General features: G+C 44.7%; 1 pseudogene; it reads right to left on the reverse strand.

The window, feature by feature from the left end:
* Positions 1–1,140: 1,140 nt before the first annotated feature.
* Positions 1,141–21,258, reverse strand: part of LOC147718488 (uncharacterized) — a 28,047-nt pseudogene continuing 7,929 nt past the window's right edge.

Genomic DNA, 21,258 nt, shown 5'->3' on the forward strand with positions numbered 1-21,258 from the left:
TCTATTAACTCATCGACTCTATGTATGGATAAGAGTCACACTTTAAAATAGAGTTTACGGCGCGGAAGTCAATGCAAAAGCGAACTGAGCCATCCGGCTTTGGTACGAGCACTATTGGAGAGGACCAGTTGCTTTTGTATGGCTTTATGACACCTAGGTCTAGCATGTTCTTAACCTCTTCTTCGATGGCTTGTCTCCTGGCGGTTGGAATGCGGTAGGGTTTCTGTTTTACTATTTTTCCTACTTGTGTCAGTCAGTCAGTCAGTCAAGATACTTTATTCGATAATTCAATATCATAAAAAGACAATGGTAAACAAAATACAATCAATTACACTAATACTTTTAGATATTTTAAATAGGTTTAAAAAGTCCAGTCAAATATCAAAAACTTTAAAAACTTTAAAAGTTCAGAAAAACATTAAAAGCGATCAGTTCACAGAGTGGTAGCTATTATAATCGGTCACTTATTTAAAAAGACAATATACAAAAAATGCATTTTTAAAAGAGTACATTTAGGCAGTAATTTTCATTATCTTGCTTTTCTCCCTCACTGCCCCTACCAAAAAACTAGCGACATGAGAAATGACTCTCGGGCTGTCTAGTAATTGCAGATATAGGAGTGCAGGCCTCACTTGAGTAAAGCCTGCTTCCCTAAGGATAGGCACAAGGAACTTCCTCCTTGCGGCTAAATAATGGCTACAAAACATTACAAAATGCATAGTATCTTGTTTTGAAAAATTGTCACAGGAACACGGTGGTGCCTGGTCAGAAGTGTTCCATTCCGTGAGTTGACCCAATGTTAAATAAATCAAATTTAAACGAAAACGCGTTAAAAGAAACCTGTGAAAGGGACGGTTCACTAGAACCAAATAAGGTTCAGGGCCGGGGGGATTAGCAACCATAATAAAAGATCTAACTGTGCTTTTTCTGAGCTCCCTTTCCTCCCTTTCCAGAGACAGCATCTGTGACATGGTTTCCTTCGTAAATGCTATGTCTCTACGGGTTATACTTTCTGGGGAGTAAAATAGCTCAGGTCTTCCAATTTTCTGAAAACCCTGTTTGATATAGGACAACCACTTAATTTTGTTTTGGTTGTCTAAACCAGAACAGTCCTTAAGAATAGCATGGTTCAGGGAAAGTTCATCGTTCAACCAAGTCTTCAGCCAAGGTATTAATGGGGCAACCTTCAACATATCTGTAATAAAGCCAACACCCAACTCTGAGTGCACTGAAAATGAAGGGGTTGACTGCGGCACCGACAAGATTGACCTCATAAATTTATTTTCGGTGATTTGCAAGCAGTCCGTTGTACTGTATCCCCATAGTGAGCTGCCGTACGTTGCGACTGTCAGACACTTTGCTTTATAAATATTTAACAGAGCTGATATGGGCCTGGCCCCTATTTTTTTGCTAAAGGACATAACTGCCATTGAAGTTCTAGCAAAGGCAATATTTCTTGCTTTAATCTGTGGGCCCCATTTCCCCCTCTCCTCAAAAATAATGCCCAAATAAGGAAAGGTGGGGACTCTATTCAATTTCTCGTTACAGCAGGAAAACGTTTTTATGTTTTTCTTTCGAGAACCTCTCCCAACTATCATTATTTGTGATTTTTTTACATTAATTTTAAGGTCTAGGGAATTCATAAAGCAACCAAATGAGTCCAGTAATCGTTGAAGCCCCACCCCAGTTCGTGACAGAAGCACAGCGTCATCCGCATACAAGAGAACCGGTATACCCAGATCTCCTGCATGTGGTATGTCTGCCCTGGCCACCCTAAGTGTGGGTTCAAGAGCGTTTATGTAGATTGTAAACAAGAGAGGGGCCATAATACACCCCTGTCTAATCCCCCTTTCTGATTGGAAATGGCTAGAACAGCGTCCCGCTGAGTTTACTCTAACAGAGGCTCGCAGATCAGTATGTAAATCTGCCAGAAAATTTACCAGGACTGAATCAAAACCCAGTCCAATTAAAATCTTCCACAATTTTGGTCGATTCACGAGGTCGAAGGCCGACGAAAGGTCCATAAACCCCAGATATAGTGTCCCTTCCTTAGCAACGGTATATTTGTCCAGTAACAATTGTAGATTAAGTTGTGTTTCTATGACATGTTCAGCTAACAGGGTTTTTCCTTGTAGGTTGGAAAAAAGATGGGAAAAGGGGTTCAGGGTATCCTGAAAGGTTCTATCTTGGTCCTTAGTCAAATCAGGATTCACAACCAGCTCCTTCAGGGTGGTTTTGCTCTGGGATGGTTTGCCTATGTGATGTACATTTTGAGGGGGGGACCTAGCCACTTTTTGAGCAGATTTATTTGGTACAGTTGGGTCTTCTTAGGTTTGATCTGTATCTTGTAAGATGTTAAACCTACTTTCTCTGTGCCTTGCCTACTGACCGTGGTTTCCTTAGGTTGGAAGGTAAAAGGACCCGCACCCTACATTGAGGTGGCACCACTTCTTTCCCTTGTTATATATCGTTTGTTGTTGTATTTGGGCTTTCTCTAGATTGGAATCAGCAAATTCCCTTAGTTTATGGAGTCATGAGTGGAGGTTCTGTGTATACTCAAGAAAATTTTTAGTATCCTCTTCCTTCTCTTGTTCCCATACTTCCTTAGTAATCTCCAAAAGGCTCCGAGGTTCCCTCCCATATAGGAGTTGGAATGGGGAGTAAGCATGGGCGGAAAATCCGTTCCGCTCGCGGATTTTGCAGATTTTCGGTAAATTCGCAATCCGCGAACGCTCGCGAATTTACCGAAAATCCGCAAATTCGCACGCAGCGGATTTTTTTTTCTTGGTGATACAATTTTGCGGCGTGCGACGTTCACTTACCATCATTCAGCGTTTGCCGAGTTGTTTCTCTCGATATTTTGCGAGTGCTGCGCCATTTTGGATCTTGCTGCGCGATCCCGCGGGAGTTTGGCGACCACGATTACGTAATCGCGGCTTGCCACCTTGCACAGCACGCATCGCGAGAGTTCGCAATTGCAAACACGTAGATGCGGCGAGCAGCAACAATCTCGCACGCGCGAAATTACAAAATTTGAAATTCTGCACAAGAAATCCACCAGCAAGCAGCATAAACCTTCTGAAAATGATGATTTTTATCAGAATAACTCCTCAGGTTGACATTTGCCTGCACTTTTTTTTGCAAGGAGTCCATTTTTTTGGGGCGGGGGGGGTTGGGAGGAAGTAAGTGCCCCACAGTCTCCAACTTCCTGTTCCTGTCCAGCAGGCTCCTCCCAGTGCTTTCTTCATGTGCTGGTCACTTTCATTCGGATTCTTGACCAGGAAGGATACTTTTTGTGGATGCTGCTGGATATTTGGATTTGAGGCCTTTTTGACTTTCTTTGGATCACTTTTGGATTAGAAATTTCACAAGTAAGTTTGTTTGGGGCATTACAGTTGCTGCAACTACAATTTTGGAATTAAAGATTTTTGGGCTGTTGTTGTGGCCTTTTGACCAGGGGTAGTGAGTGGTGCATGGGCCTAGTCTTTCTGTGGGGTGTCTTGAATTTAAACATCATGGAGGGCATGGATGGCATGGGATTGTGCTGATTTTTCTGTGTTTTTCGATTTTTTGGGGTGTTCATGGGGACAGGCCATGTGGGTGGGGGCCATTTTGAGTGCTGGTACAGGCAGGCCATGTGCTGGGAGGCAGGGGGCCATTTTGAATGCAGGCAGTGTTCTTAGGTCTGCAACCATTTTGCCTAGGTTTCAACCATTATGCCCAGGGGTAGTGAGTGGTGCATGGGCCTAGTCTTTCTGTGGGGTGTCTTGAATTTAAACATCATGGAGGGCATGGATGGCATGGGATTATGCTGATTTTTCTGTGTTTTTTGTTTTTTTGGGCTGTTGTTGTGGCCTTTTGACCAGGGGTAGTGAGTGGTGCATGGGCCTAGTCTTTCTGTGGGGTGTCTTGAATTTAAACATCATGGAGGGCATGAATGGCATGGGATTGTGCTGATTTTTCTGTGTTTTTCAATTTTCTGGGGTGTTCATGGGGACAGGCCATGTGGGTGGGGGCCATTTTGAGTGCTGGTACAGGCAGGCCATGTGCTGGGAGGCAATGGGCCATTTGGAATGCAGGCAGTGTTCTTAGGTCTGCAACCATTTTGCCTAGGTTTCAACCATTATGCCCAGGGGTAGTGAGTGGTGCATGGGCCTAGTCTTTCTGTGGGGTGTCTTGAATTTAAACATCATGGAGGGCATGGATGGCATGGGATTGTGCTGTTTTGTATGTGGTTTTCAAGTTTTTGGGGTGTATAACTGAACTGATGTTCCTCTGTCTTCCATTGCTTTTAGGTGCACAAGACTCAAGAGAACCACCAGCGCCAGGAAGAAGTCCTGCAGCGGTGTGTGTGTGCAGCATAACATCACACGACGTCACGTCTGGCCACAGACAACTCTGCAACTCGTGCAACTGCGGCCTGCTGTTCTGACCTCTGAAGAAGATGGCCCCAAAAAAAGTTCCCCGTAGCTCCTCTAGCAAGAAAGTTGCCAGTAAGGAGCAGAAGAAGCAAGTTACCAAGGAGACTGGTGTGCCGCACGCCACATTTTTTGAGAGTAAAAAAAAAAGTACGCCTGCAGCAGCAGCGGGATCTGCTGGGGACCAAGCTGGGAGCAGCACCCCCGCACCATTGGGCTCAGTGCCACTACGACCACGCCAACTTAAGTCCAAGCCCTTGAGTGCTGCAGAGGCACTTAGTCTAGTTGTTCAATCACCATCGACCAGTGATGTTGGCTCATCGCAAGAAAGTAGCAGCAATGTCCCTCAATCAACACAGGTTGTTGTAACTCATCTGACGAGTGTTGAACAACCACAGCCGCAACAACAACCACATGTGCAAGTACAAGCCCAAGTACTTGTGGAAGGAGAGGCAGCGCAAGGAGATGCGCAAGCAGAGGTGCATGGAGGGTCACAAGTGCCCCCAATTGTTGTTCCTCCAGAAGTAGGGGCACATCAGGAAATCGACAATCAAGCTGAGGTATCATTTGAGGAAGCCACTCCTCCTGATGATCATTCATTGTCTTCCTCATCCCTAGCAAGGAAAAGATCAAGGGTGGTGTCTACATCTTCTTCAAGCCCACCTCCTTCTGATGATACGGATCAAACTTGGGAACCACCACTGCGGTCTGAGAGTGAGGCACACCATGATCTGACAAAGGTAGTTAAGCGTAAAAGGAAGGTCGTCGAAAGTCTCATAGTTATGGAGTGTGATGAGGCTCAACAAGAAGTGGCGGATACTACTGCTGATGAAGACTCTTACGACGACGACCCAGTCATCATAAAGGTCACTGCAGCCCCAGCGGGCATGCAGCAAACAGACATTTTGACCCTAACCTGAGAAGCTGCTGAGCGTGATGATGTTGTCGACGAGGAGGCAATGGAAACACCACAATCATTGGAGTTAACTAGTACACCAACACGTAGCGCTTCCATATTTCTTCCTCGCCAGAAAGGACCTCCATCCACCTCGACCTCAATTAGTGGTGGTGAAAGTGCACACCGTACTAAAGTTCGGCAATCCACATCCTCTACTTCATCTGGCATTAGCAGCATGACCACCACCACCAGTATCGCCGCCTCCTCCGGCCCCCACAGACATTTCAAGTCCGCAGTTTGGGACTTCTTTAGTGTTTGCCCAAAAAAGGAAAACTTCGCCATTTGTAGCATTTGTAAGCATGCAGTTAGTCGTGGTAAGTTTGGTACCAACTATGGTACCGGAGGCCAGAGAGGTCATCTTGAGAGACAGCACGCTGTCCAATGGTTTGCGCACCTAAAGGAGATCAAGGAAGCCCGAATTGCAAGTCAAGAAAACGTTGATGTTTCATCTGATGATGACGAGGAGGAAGAAGTGTCAAACACTTCACTTACACCCAGTACCCCTGTCAGCAGCACATCCCCTGTGAGCCACACTAAGAGTGTGGGAGAGAGTGAGACACCAATGCGAAAAAGTTCATCAGCGAGCGTAACTGGGTCGAAGAAGTCATCATCATCATCATCCCGTAAAAGCATGGTCCAGGGCAACATTAGAACCATGTTGTTTTCAGCAGCGCCATATGATCGCAACCACCCACTGACGCGTCTGTACAACTCTAAGCTGGCTAAAATGCTAGCTCTGGACCTTCTCCCTTTTTCTTTTGTAGAAGGGGTTGGTTTTCTAGAATTAGTGGCAGCGCTCAGCCCTAAATGGAAGGTTCCTAGACAGTTCTATTTTGCCAGAGTTGCGGTTCCAGCACTACATGAAGATGTGCTGGAGGTGATTGGGGCAGCTTTGCAGAAGAGTGCTGTTCACACTATACATCTGACATCAGACATGTGGACCAGTGGCGCAGGCGCTGATTACATGTGCATCACTTCACACTGGGTCTCTTTTTCAGGGGTTAAAGCAAAGCTAAACGCAGGTGTTGACCCGGACCAAGTTTTTAAAGCTTCTCGGAAACATGCAACACTAGCCATGTTTGGCTTGGAGAAACGTCATACAGCAGAAAATTTTTTGAATGAGTTTAACACAAAGGTCTTTCACTGGCTGTCCCAAAAAAAAACGCCAGATTGGTTATGTTTCCACGGATAATGGCGCCAATGTAGTTAAGGCCATGGAGCTGGGTCACTATTTCAGAGTGCCGTGTTTGGCGCACTGTATAAACCTGGTTGTTAAAAAATTATTGAGTGATGAAGACAGTCCAGCGTGCGAGTTAGTGGCCACCTGCCGAAGAATGTGCAACCATTTCAGCCATTCTTTTAAGGCCCGGAAGCATCTGAGGAGCCTGCTACATGAACGTCGAATGCCAGTGAAAGCACTCATCCAGGAGGTGCCAACACGTTGGAACTCAACCTTCTACATGCTTGAGCGTCTGTATGAGTAGTATACGGTACTCGATCATTATTTCTTAACACTGGGTACAGCTCTGAAGGACCTGAGGCTAGATGCGGCGCAATGGAACCTAGTTAAAAGCCTGACAGACATGCTTCGTCCTTTTGAGGTCTTCATGCGTGCAGTCAGCAAGGAGGACTGTAATTTGGGAAAAGCTATCCCATAGTTGCGCATGCTGGAGCACCAACTGAAGGCGGTGTCTTCTATGTTTCAAAAAGATGAAAAAAGCAAGACGCTTTTGTTTTGGCGGAGAAATTATTAGAGCGCCTACTTGGTGATGAACGTCTGAAAATGATCCACTCAGAACAGCATTACATTTGTGCTACTATTCTGGATCCACTTTACAAAAAGGCGCTGGCAGGCCGAGGATTCTTTCCTTTTGATGATGAAGATGTTACAAAGTACAAACGTTGGCTTTCCTTGTCAGCCATGAGGTGTAAAAGAGAACGGCAGCAAATTGAAGGAAAAGGCAGTACATCAGCATCAGCAGGCCATCCCCAGTCAAAAGAATCCACTTCTGCACCTGTGGCTGTGACACAAGTGACCTCTCAGCCATTAAAGACACCGGCAACCGGATCATCTGCACCAGACACAACAGTAACATTGGATGCAGAAGAGGATTGGCTAGCTTGGCTTGGGTTTGGTTCTCAAAAGGTCACAGCAAAAAGTAAGCAAAGTGGAGGAACCTTGGAGGACCTTGAGTCGATGGTGCAGGACTATCTGAATGACTCAACAGAGGTCTATGTTAATGCTGACCCATTGGCGTATTGGCATGGGAAAAAAGAATCGTGGGCACAGATCTCCAACCTGGCTATAAACTACTTGTCTTGCCCACTCGCAAGTGTGTCTTCTGAATGTGTTTTCAGTGCTGCTGGTGGCATTGTAACTTCCAAACGGACCCGCCTCTCGCCCAAAAATGTGGAGAGGTTAACAATGATCAAGATGAATCAGCACCTCATACCACCAGATTACAACGTACGAGAACAAACGCCGGATGAAGACGAGGAGGACAGCAACTTAGATGAGGTAATTTGTTCTCTGTTAGGTGACACTGACCTACTCCTGCCTGAATTCGCAGAGTATGAGGACGAACTCTTATTCTTATTCCCTGACACTGAGCCCTGAAAATGAGCCAATGAATCAATAACTTTCTTTTTCGTCCTTTTTCACTTTTATTCCTGTGTGTCTGTCTTTCTTTGTTGTGCACAGTTAATATAATTAAAACTTTAATCACCTAATCACAAAAACAAGCCCATCAGCAGAACTGTCTTCACTTGTTTGCTTATTGATTTGAAGGTGCCGCAGTCTGCATTCCTCAGGTTCACAAATTCACAAGAACATGCTCCTCTATCCTCCTCCTCCAGACTCCTATTTCCCTCAAAGCAGAGGGCTGGTTTACGCCCAATGAAGAAAGACTCTGCACTTGTGGGGGTGTTCTACTTCTTTGCGGGTGAGTTGGCGGGTCTTGGGGCCATTGGGGGGAAGCTCTAATACCGGATAAAAGTGGTTTGGATCAAATCAGAGGCGAAATTGTTTTTGCGTTTTTGCTGACTTGCTTGCCTTTGAGGTGTACTTTGGGGGGGTTCTGGGTGTTTGTGGGTGGGTTTTGGGGTCTGGGAGCACTGCTGGGACAGTCTAATTTTGATTGCATTTGCTTTTCAGGAAATCCGTGGTGGAAAACGGGAGTTATGACCTAGCTGCACAGCGCGTTTGGACCGAAGGCCGATAAATATTGTAAGTATGAGATTTTCCTTTTTGGCTGTTTGGGGGTGTTGTGCTTTTTTGCGGGTGGGTTGGCGGGTCTTGGGGCATTGCTGGGAAGGTCTAATACCGGATAGAAGTGGTTTGGACAAAATCCATGCTGAAATTGTTTTGGCTATTTCTGACATTTTGCTCAATGTAGCGTTTTCGGGGGCCTGTTTGGGGGGCTTCCTGGTGTTTGTGGGTGGGTTTCGGGGTCTGGGAGCACTGCTGGGTATGGATTCTTTTGATTGCAAGAGGTTTGAAGCAAATCCATGGTGGCAGAGGGGAGTTAGGGCCTAGCTGCAGAGCGCGCGCGGATGATTTTGGAAATTGCCATGAAAATGACTAAGTCCCCATTTTTGTAATTTTGCTTTTTGGCTGTTTGGGGGTCTTCTACTAGTTTTTGCCTGGGTTGACGGCTCTGGGGCCATTGCTGGGAAGCTCTAATACCGGATAAAAGTGGTTTGGACCAAATCGGAGGCGAAATTCTTTTTGCGTTTTTGCTGACATGCTTGCCTTTGAGGTGCTCTTTGGGGGGGGGGTTCTGGGTGTTTGTGGGTGGGTTTGGGGGTCTGGGAGCACTGCTGGGACAGTCTAATTTTGATTGCATTTGCTTTTCAGGAAATCCGTGGTGGAAAACGGGAGTTATGACCTAGCTCCACAGGGCGTTTGGACCAAAGGCCGATAAATATTGTAAGTATGAGGGAGACTAAATTAATTTGCCCATACTTATTTATCCTTCAAAAGGAGACTCAGACAGAGTACGCACTTTCAAAAATATTGTACTGTCTATTAGGAAACTCAAAGTGTGACTTTTTGTACTACACAGCGTACATACCTTATATTTATTTATCTGTGGTGTTCTAATATCACTTCCTGTTTTTCCATCAATAATTACAGGCCGGGTTTCAGTCTGTGCAATGGGAAAAAAAGGATGAAGTCAGGCTTCACATTAGCGAGCCGCAATTCAGCATCCGCCAGGCAGGCAGTGGACAGGGTGTCTTCTGGTCACCAACATTGAAGCGTCAGCTGGAATGGAGGAGTGCCGCTAATAAGAGGAATGGTTTGATGCGTGCAACTTACTTACCAAATTCAACAGGACAACTACAACAACATACAGATACAGTATCCATTGTTTTCTTGTATGAGTGTGACTGCATTTCTTGGATCTCTCTCTGCTTCTAAATTGATCCCTACAGCCATTCTATAGGTTTTACTTCGGCTATTTTTTAAACCTAATTTAATGTAAGAAGTGTTTCTCTGAGTGCAGAGATAGGCAAGTGAAAACGCTGCTGCCCTGTACTGTCGCATTCTGTCATTCACGGTTGTCGAAAGTACTACTTACTTTTCAGTAACAATGCATGCAGTAGTGCATGCACTTCCTTTATGTCACTTAAAAGATGTATGGTTAGCTTTGTACCCAAAGATTTCTTTATCTTCAATTATTGTTTGTCCATGCTGTCCTTTTTATTTTCTTCTCTCAACAAAACCTACCCAAAAAGAAACCCCCATTCCCATCCATTTTCCAAACCCTAACCCTCTTCCCCCGGGCTGTGTGGTTTTGATTGATGTGTGACTAAATGACATCAATAATTCCACACACTTGCTGGGGAGGATAAGGTCATAGCAACAGGCTGGTGAAGGAATTCGAGGATATATTCTAGACTTACTCAGCTTCAGTACTATTTCTTGTAGTAGCAGCCAATGTCAAAGAAATTCAACGCAAGTACTAGTTATACTTTCAATATTTTACCATTTGTTAGGCTACATTGTGGCACTGTTCTAGTGTACTGTCACCTGCTATATTCTCTATCGTACCGTTGTAATGCTCCAGTAAGGACAAACCAGGTTTCATTTTCTTTTTTTCCAAAGGCATGCAACTGCCACTGTGTCACACCACTAGTACCACCGCAATGAGGACATTTGATCCACCCAGGATTGCCAACCTTAATCGCCATTTCCCCTGGAGTCAGCCCTGGGCCTAGCACTACTTTCAAACACAAATTACAGGTAAGATAAGCGTTTGGTGGGAGGTAGTATAATGGAGTATTAGGAGAGACGAGAGATTAACGGTAGTACTACTAAAGTCCTAGGACTCTTGAATTCACTTACTCTGTGAGAGGCACTTAGTGTTGAAAACATTTAGCCATTTACACTTAAAGGAAGAAAATGAAACAGACTTAAGTTTCAGGAAAAGAAACTGACTGTTAAACCCCCACCCACCAGACTCAAAAGCAGTAAAAAACAGGTATGCTCAGATAAAGATTCAAAAAGTATATTTGTGTAGCCCTAACAAAATAATCTCCCGCAAGACCCTCCCTAACCCCAACGATTGTCCTTCAAAAGTCCCAAAAACAACCCAACTCCCAATTCCCACCCCCCAAAAGTCTCTAAAAAAGGGGCTAGGGACACTACGGCAGGATACTGTTCACTTTAGCGGCCAGGGCATCATACTCCTTGCGGAGGGTGGCATGGTCGGAGTGGAGGCCCTCCACCAAGGTCTTATATGTTAGGACCTCCTGCTCCAGGTAGGACACTCTGAGGCATAAGCGGTGCTGGCGTGCCTTGCAACTCCTGTGGAGGGCAGCTGCTGTCTTTGCTGCTTGGCGGTGGTGGTTGGCTTTGGTAGCCCGGCTCCGTACCGTTGGAGCACTGCGCTGGCTGGCAGCCCGTGGGGTCACGGAGGAGGATGCAGCTGTCCCAGTGGATAATGTACCAGTAGACTGCGTGTCCTCCTCCTCCAGGGCCACCAGCCGCCGATATTCGGCGACAGTGGCATCCAGCCTCCGTTGCCGGGCCATTCGAGCCCGCTCCTTCCTTTTTGGTTTTGTTGATTTGGAAGGAGCAATTATATGAAGAAAGAAAGACATAGTCTGTAACCAATGCTCCTTAAGATTAACACAAAATGATTGAGCAGAAAGTTGTGTCACAGTACAACTAGCAACGTGAAAGCAGAGTACATAACTATTGAGGCCAGTATCTATTTAACCTCCCACTTCTTCATCCTTGCTCTAACATTAGTGGGAGTTTAAGGAACAAATTCTACGAGCACTATGGACTTCCATTAAAGTCGACTATGACAGTACACCAGTCTTATTCTTCTTCTTCTCTCTTGTTTAGGAAAATTGGTACGTTATCTTATGCAAGCCGGCATAATGCCAGCGCAGTGAACATGCACCCGAGAAAAACAGACGCACACCATGATGAGTGAGACAGACTTGCGTTACTGTACCGGTCCAGTACATGCAGGTGGTGAAGCTCCTACTTTTCTATTACGGGTGGAACTGAGAATACTCTTTTAAAAGGGCTACTGCTTAATTAATTTAACTTTCACCCTACAGTGCAAATGAGTACTAGAAAAGGAAAATGAAGAAGCTAAATCTGATTATCTATCACTTCACATGGGATGTATTTGATTACATATGGGATGACTTTAGGTGCTTTGCTTTTTATTGAGTGAACAGTGATACACCAACACATGAATGATGTACTACTACTAAACTAAACTTATTAAGAGAGGTAGGGAGTGTCCACCATAATAACCGGATATATGCTGTGCTTGCAGTTGCAATACAAACTACTGCTACTATTCATTGTAGTATTTGGACAAAATTACAACTTCTTTTCCTTGCCTTTCCTACACTAGAACGGACGTGCGGGTGCGGTGTTACATGCTCTTCAAAGTAACACTTAGTTCATCCAGTGACCGTCTACTCTCTCTAGATACACATATGCTATCTAAGAGTCAGATAGTACCATGATCCAGGCATCCATCCATTCAAAGTTTATGCACACATACAGTTTCTGTTTCACCCACCCAGGATATTCTCCTTCCACCCATCCTTGCTTCCTCATTCACCCAGCCATGCACCATACCATATTCTTTCCTTCCCAGCCACCTCGGGGACCAAGCAAACACATATCATTCTTCTTTGCCAGTCATCATTAAATTTCTTGTCCTTCCACATTTACTTACACCCTTCTTTCATTTTCGTTCATCCCATCCATCAAGTTCATCTCAGATCTGATTGGGATTCTTCTCGCCAAAAACTTCACAGCTAAGTCGAAGTACATTTAGAGGAGGCTACTACCTGGTTGATTTATAATACACCCGTGCAGATAGCACACTCTGCAGTCTTCAATCTCAATAAGTAAGGAGTATATAGCTTACCTCTGCCCGCCACCACCGTGTGAAACCTCACAGGCACATTGGTGTCGTCCGGCACTTGCACCGCATCCTCCCCAGAAGTGTTCCCCTCATCCAGCACCACCACCTCCGCGCTGGCCCGCCACCAGATGTTCCACCTACAAAGTACATTTAAGAAAGTTAGAATACACCACTCACTACTATATAATATTTGGTCTAAGAATAAAGAAATCTGAAAAAAACAGAAAACAATGTAATAATTTGTACTGTCTACTCTAAAGTAAAAATTTCCCTTTTTCCAGGGAAGGCTGTTGTCCTGCTGCACTTTTTGGCACAACTGATAAATGCTTGCTTTTTATTTTTAACACGCACCACTTTTTTTCCTAACAGACAGAAGCTTGACTTCTAAGAACACGAGCAAGATCAAGTTCAAACCATGTGAGAGCTCGGCTCGACCACAAGAAATGTGTTCAATTAATCGTCAGCACTAAGCACTTTTCCATTTTCGGTTAAACGTTTAGTTTTATGACAAACTTGATTTTAATAAATGTGTTTACTTTTAATAAAGCTTTTAAACTTAAATAGACTCTGTGGTTTTTGGTCCTCCAGACTAGAGTGGCTGAGCTAAAGGTTTTGCAATTTTTGCAAGCATGAGTCCGTGCCTCTGACACTTCTTGACTCTAACTCCGTACTCTTGTCCTGCGTTGGATAATCATCATTGGGGATCAATCATCGGTGACTTTGGGAGCTAAATGACTCTGCCACACTATCTAGTCAGTAAGGAGATTGGGGGTTCAACTACAAAGTCTGTTACCACTGAGGTATGTGGAAAGTCTAACAGCGCCTATTATAATTGATAATCTAAGCAATGCATTATTTAGTGTCCATAGTTCTGTTTGTGCAGATTTGTCCCTGCAACAGTAGTAGAATGAATTGTCCTCCTATTCAAACCAAAAGTAAAGTAGAATCCTATTCTTTCTTGGTGGTCATTCACCTTTTTATTGTTGGCAATTGTCAAAGCATAAACATTTAGAAGACTTGAAAAGACATTATGGACAATCCCAGAGGACTGCACTCAGTGCATAGAGCTATTGCTGACTAGAATGGGAGTCCAATGGAATTGCCAAATGTGAAATCTTAGTTAGCTACACAGACAGACTAATAAGAATAATCTAGTAATACCACAGGGAGTCATAGTCGAGGCAGGATAAGAATTTAGATACAGTCTACAAGAAGATCAAAGAAGATTTAGAAAAAATCAAATGAGGAGCGCTAGGAAAAAATAGGTACTCTATATTAAAATTAAAACTTACCGGGGCCAGCAAAGGAGCCCTCGCCTGCCCGATCCTGGCCTGCGAACAGCAGCCTCCTCCTCCTGTGTCCTCTTGTCCCTGGGGGGAGCTGATGTACAACATGAAAGAAAGACCAGAAAACATGGATGATATTTGTCAACCAAATCAAACATTTCAAAAGAACAATAACAAAATATTTTGGCGAAATAGCAAATAGACAACTATTCCACGGGATATATTGACCGATCTTATGTGGTCTACTACATTATTAGTATTGCTTGATTTGCACGCGAAGTGACAGACAAAGTCCATCGTGATTGCAGATCAGCGACAACACAAAAAAGTTTCCTACTACATAACCAGTCATTAAAATACTCAAACTATCAATCCACCACCACTATTTCTTCTTATCGCCATGTGTACAAAGGAAGGACTGGACTTGAGTCTGTAGGGGCTGATTTAGAAGCCCCTTGCGGCTCTTTTGCTCCATTGTTGCTTGACTTTTGTGACGCAGCGGCAGAACAAAAGAGGCGCCATGGTGCGGCGTATATTAACAACGTGACGCATATGGGAGATGCATCACGTTGTAAAGCCCTGCGCCATCAGGGGGCGTTCCGGCGCAAGGGAGGGCGTTCCTGCGCAGGAACGCATCCTAAAAGTGGCTGAGGGAAATCTACAAGATTTCAATCAGTCACTTTGAGGACAATGATGCGTGACTCAAACCCTGCGCCTGCTTGAATCAGACGTACGGCTTGACGCAGCATTGGGGAGATAGGGCACCCCAGAGCATTGCTGGAGCTGCGCCATCGTTGCGACGCAACTCCAGCAATGCGCCGCCTTTACGGCACAGATGCGTAATGCTTTGGTGACGTTTTGGGCCCATGGTGCGCCGCATTGTAAATACGGCGCACCATGGGTGGTGGTGGCGTAGCGCACAATTACTGGCGCATCCCTGCTACTTTGCAGGGATGCGCCGGTAATTAAAAATCTGACCCTTAGTGTCTAGCATTACGCAGTTCTTTAAACTACACTCATACATAATTTCACAGGCCAATGAAATGAACACAAAATCGAAAACAAATAAGCCTAGTAGCAACGCTACTGAGAAGGAGAGCAGTGCACCTGAAATGCACAGAACATTTTGAAATATAATTTACCTACAATGTAATCAGCAGCATTAATGCTCTTGGTAAAAAACAAAAATTTGCAATATAGTAACACACAGAGCAGGAGAAAACAGAGTAGTAAAGAAATAGCGACTACTACTCACCAAGCCCGGGGATCTCAAGGCCAAGCAGGTCAAGCAGATCGCGTTCCCGGTCCAGGAGATCCGTCCAACGGTGGGTGGCCTGGTTGTAGGTGCGCCGGACCCGAGAGTGTTGGTACATGGCCCGGCACACCTTCTCCCACCGCTTCCGGCACTCCTGGATCCCGTACCCACGAGCGATCTTGCCGCCTGCCATGATGGTCCTGGTGAGGCGGCGCTGAACATAAAATATTAGTGCGGCCACCTCCTCCGGGCTGAAGATCTCCTGGGGTGCGACCTGCTCCCCCCTCAAACGCCCGCACGGTAGCCGGGCACGGGGTGCGGGACCCTTCCCCTTCTCGGGATGCTTCCCGGCTCCCTTTACCAAAGTCTGGGCAGAAAGGAAGCTAAATATTAAAGAAAAAAGAATAGGGAAGAAGAAAAGAAAATAGTTTAAAAAAGTAGTTTAAAATTAACCAAAAGTAGCAGAAAACACAAAAATATAGAGCTAGAAAAATAGAGGGATAGATTGTGGTTCTGAGAATTTTGGACCCTGCTATAATGTGGTACCGAACCCCAACACTCGTGTCAGAAAATATCATCATACCATGACGAATTTGGTATTGGCAGACCGGTAATGATTAGGACGTTATAACTGTGCATTTGCGTCATGATTGAGTGATGAGAACACCCCTAAATCATACTTCCTGTCTTGAACCCTCTTGTTCCATTTTGTGAGCGGCATCCATCTTGTGGTTGCCCTTACATAGTCAATTGACCAAGGCCGAATTCGAGCTGAAAGGACACGTCCACCTTTCTTGACTCCTCTGTGACCTGGGCGAGCTGCCTCCGCTGCCTCCAGCCAAACCTGTTTGGGTAGTCCCCAACCCAGTGGCCGAGCAAGATTAGCATCAAGGCACAACATGTCATAAACCATTTACCGCATACAAACCACGCTTTAGCATACACACACCTGTTCCTGTTTCTTCTTTATGGCTAGTTTTACAAGGAGGAGGTGCCCGATTTTATTGGGGTTTCATCGATATCTGATGGAAGTTCTGGGCCTGGCCAGGTAATCTATCATGAACTGGACAAACGAAAATATGGGCTTGCCATCATGACTTTGCTTTTTCTTTATTGTTAAAATATGTTTATGGTCGAATTGTAAAACTAAGAATTTTGCCTGAAGTGTAATATTGTATATAAAAAGAGAAGGCTGGCTCTGTAAAAACGGGCAGTCTCCTCAGAATATACACACCGTGTTGTTGTACTTCTAGGACACTTGTTACTTGGTTGCAGCCAATAAATTCGATCTTGACTTCACCTAGAAGACTCGTGTTTCTGTGGTCTGAATCAGGAAAGTACTCGAGGTCTTTGGGTGTTGCCCCTGACACCGCTGGGTTACCGGATCAGTACCGGTTCTGAAAAACCCAGTACCTCAGTTGGCGCCCAATGTGGGACGGTATCAGCGGTACCGGTCCAAGCCAGAGGTTCGTGAGGATCTTCGTGTGAAAATTCCGGAGGACGGCCAGCCACTTCAGCGACCCCTGTATGTCGACGTGGTTCCGAAGGTCTTTGCTGCGAGGTTCCCCTCGTACCGACGGCTACAAAGGACTGCTGCCCTGACTATCGCCCTGATTTGGACCCTTGATGTTTGGTAGAGCGAAACGTTAGACGAGTCTTCTGGTGACGTCATCGATACCTCAGTTAAGTATAAGTGGAGCGTCTCCCAGTCCTTAGTTTGTTTGGTGTCCCCTTTTGGGACCACTTTGATTTGGAACTTGCAAGCGCCAAAGCCGAAGGACTCGTGTATTCACGAGAAATATCGTAATCGATAATCCTTTGAAGTTTGAAGCTAGACTAGAGAGCGAAGATGCCTGGTCTTAGCAGACTTGGAAATTTGTTTTGTCTTGGTTGTAATAATAGGGACTCCCGACTTGAGGACTCGTGTCCGGTTCCTCCGATTGGAACTCCAACCTATGAATTATATGTAAAACATGGAGTAGGCCCCATCACATACAATAAAGTGTGGATAAAATACACCAGAAAAGATGGTGTTTTAAAATGGCCCCAATATGGTAGTTTTGATGCGGAAATCCTAGATAATCTTGAAGTTAAACTTTTTAAGAAGAAAGCCCGGCCGACAATGTTTGACTCTTTCCGCCTGTGGCGTAAGGAGGCCAAACAGAAGGAAATTAAATTAGCGAAGAAAAATAAGAAAGAAAGGGGTATCTCAATAATGAAAGCTGCTATGCAGTATAAAGACAATGAAGAAGAACAGATGAGTGAGCAGTTGCATAGGCAACGTAAAATGGTAATAGATAAATGCTACCCAGTTTTGCCGCATCTTCAGCAAGAAGCAGCAAAAGAGCTTGAAAAAGACCCCCTAATGTCGCATTTGTTAAGTTCACCACCCCCCTATGCGCAAAATGCTACAGCACCTCCACAACCTTTAGTTGTGCAACCCATGGTTGTTATACCTCCTGTTCCTCCACAACACCCAACAGCTATTCTTCAGCTGGCTCCTATTCCTCCGGTGCAGCCTTCCCAAGGGTCACCGGCTTTTACACCTGCTCTTCCTATACTTCCTGCAACTTTAACTACTGTATCGACTACCACTTCTGGTACTCCTCCTGACACTGCCTCTGCATCTGCCTCATCTCATCCTGCCTTCCCACTAGTCTTTTCATCGACTTCTCCGTCTGTCCGCCAGAGAGTGGCAAGCACTGTTTCTAGTCTTCTATATCCTTTGTTTGGAGCGGCAAGTCCGACTCATACCCCTGAACACAAAGAGTTGCGTAGCCACCTGCCTGATTCTAGGGAGAAAGAAGTATTGGATCGTTTGGCACATAAATGGGTTACTGACCCGATGAGATATGAACTAGAATCTGTTATGGATGTCTTCCATCAGTGGGAAGCATCAAAGCAGAGGTACGTTTTTGAGAAAATGTGTGTTTTTCTGTGCGAAGATTTAGAAGAAAATGATTTGGACTCTAATCCGCCTGAGTTGAACCATGTACGGTTCAATTTTCAAAAGGCACAATTGTGGGTTCAGATGTTAGGAAAGCTATTGCAACGTTGTTATCACTTAGGACTGAAGATGTTTCCAAGTCATTGTTTCAGCCTGATTCTTCTACCAAGAAGAAAGGAAGACAATATCCCATGAGAGAGGTTCCCTCAGTTTGGAGGGAAGGGAATGCCAATGTTGTTCCAGCCATTCTGCCACATTTTCAACGTGTGTGGGTACATGTACCATGGAAGCGAGCTGAAGTATTAGCCCTTAAGCAGACATTGTCCGATCCCCGCAATAATCCGGCAGGGTATTACAAGGAATTGTCACAGACTGCAGGTTCATGCATTATGAATTTAGCCGATGTAGATATGTTGTTTGGGAATGTTGTTCCACAGCCTTTATGGGGAAAAATTTGTCATACAGATCATGATCAAGAGCTAGGCGACACATGGGTGAATATTACCGCTGCTGATGCTAGACAAGTTGGTGGTGCTAAACCTGAGCCTTTAGTAGCAGAACTCCCTGGAAGAATTATTACGTATATGAAGACTTTGATGCCCGAATTGCGTGTAAATTGGGATAAGTTGTCTGCATGTAAGCAGAAGAAAGATGAAACGGTGTCCGATTTCTTTACCAGGTTTGAAGAAACGTTTGTCGACCACAGTGGTCAAGATATGAGTACAGAAGGTGGTCAGCGACTGTTCGTCGATAAATTCGTACACAATCTACTTCCAGATTTGTGTAAAAAGTTGAAGGATTCAGAGAGTTCATGGGCAGTTTCTTCTTCAGCACAGATATTGGCTACCGCGCAGTATTATGAAAATAGAGACAAAGATGAGAAAGATAGAGCAGAAAAGAAAACTAAAGAGTTGAAAACGAAGGTCCTGTTACAGCAAGCATATCCGCCACGTGGTAGTAGTGGTCAGAATAATGGTGGGCAGAATAACTATCAGAATGATAATAGGCAACCTCAACAGTTTCAAAAGCCAAGAGTAGAGTATACTCAGCCACGCGTTCCTGTGGGTCCCAATCAGTGTTCGTATTGCAAGGAAGAGGGTCATTTTAAGTATAGTTGCCCTATCCTGTTACAGCGCGCAAATGGTGTGTCAAACACAAGAGGTAGAGGTGTTCAGCAATATGGAAGGTAATGATTGCTAGGACAGCCATAGACAAAGAGAGGGAGTTGTTTCAGTTCCAGTAGATCAGAGTGGACCATACGTTGAGGTGATTACATCAGGTGTGTCAGAACCTTTTCTGTTGGATACTGGTGCTACAAAGAGTTCTATGATGCACTCAAAACTCCCTGGTGCACTTTTGTCTGGCGAAATGAATGTCTCTGTAGGTTTTTCTGGCGCCCCGGTTAGGAACCCGATTTCATGTCCTATGTCCCTGTCTGTTGGTCCTTGTGAATTCGAAGCACCCCTTATTCTAACAACAGGTTGTGGTGAAAACTTGTTGGGATTGGACCTGTTAAAAAGATTGTATGCGACTTTGTATTGTTCTCCTTCGGGAGTACAACTTACACTAGGTAAGAAAGTGGTTTCTCCAATGTATTTGTCGAGGGATAAAATTCCGACAGAATTGCTGTCTCTCCCTTATATTCTTTGGGCTACTGGTCCTAACGATGTGGGTCTCTTGGAAATACCACCATACGTTGTGACATTGAAAGTTAATGTTAGGATGCCAAGAATTCCCCAATACAAAATTTCTAGTGAAGGTGAAAAAGCTTTGTTAGCGATCATTTATGATCTGATTGAAAAAGATGTGATTGAAGAGGCAAGAGGCAATGTTTGCAATAGTCCTGTTCTGCCTGTTTTGAAAAGAACTGACCCCTCTCAGCCACCTGTGTACAGCTTTGTAATTGACCTTAGAGAGGTGAATAAAATAGTAGTGCCACAATTTCCAGTTGTTCCTGACATTACTGCCCTGTTGACTATGATCCCAGCCTCTGCAACCTGGTTTTCGGTAATTGACTTGAAGAATGCTTTCTTCAGCATCCCAATTGCTGAAGAAAGTAGGGATATTTTTGGCTTCAGTTTAGGAGGACAAAGCTTCCGCTTTAAAAGCGCTCCCCAGGGCTACTGTGAAAGTCCATCAATATATAGTCAAGCTCTAAAAACACAGCTTGATACGATTGTTTTACCTGAAGGCGCTACACTCATTCAGTATGTTGATGACTTGCTTATTGCTGCAGATTCTGAGGAAATATGTAAAGAAGCCACGTTGTCATTGTTGCGTCATTTGTGTGATCTGCATCACAAAGTGTCCCTGTCTAAATTACAATATTGTTGACAAGAAGTGACCTACTTAGGTCATCTCTTATCGAAGGAGGGAAGGAAACTGACCCCAGAAAGAATCCAGGCAATAGCAAAATTAAGTGTGCCAAAAACACAGAGAGAAGTGCGTGCTTTCTTGGGTATTACATCGTACTGTAGACAGTGGATTCCAAATGTTTCTTTACTGGCCAAACCATTGGTGGCATTAACATGTAAAGATACACCCAATCCTGTGCCTTGGTCTGAAGAGTGTCAGAAAAGTTTTTCTGAATTGCGCACAGCATTATGTTCGGCTCCTGTGTTGGGTACCCCCAACTACAGTAAGCCCTTTACATTGTATGTCCATGAGCAAGAAGGTTGTGCATTATCAGTGTTGACACATTTGTTTGGAGACAAGCAGCGTCCATGTGCATATTTTTCGTTGACTTTGGACCCAGTAGCTAAAGCATTGCCAAGTTGTTTAAGAGCAACAGCAGCAGCAGCTGTTTCGATTCGACAGTCAGCTGATTTAGTGATGAATAACACGTTAGTGGTCATGGTTCCACATGCAGTGGACACATTATTGAACAGAACCAAGACACAGCACTTAACTAGTGCTCGATTGTCAGGTTACGAACTAACTTTGTTAGCGAGCCATGTGCACAACAAAAGATGCAGCACACTAAACCCAGCC

This window comes from Lissotriton vulgaris, chromosome 4_1 (assembly GCF_964263255.1).
Source record: "Lissotriton vulgaris chromosome 4_1, aLisVul1.2, whole genome shotgun sequence".
Taxonomy (NCBI): Eukaryota; Metazoa; Chordata; class Amphibia; order Caudata; family Salamandridae; genus Lissotriton; species Lissotriton vulgaris.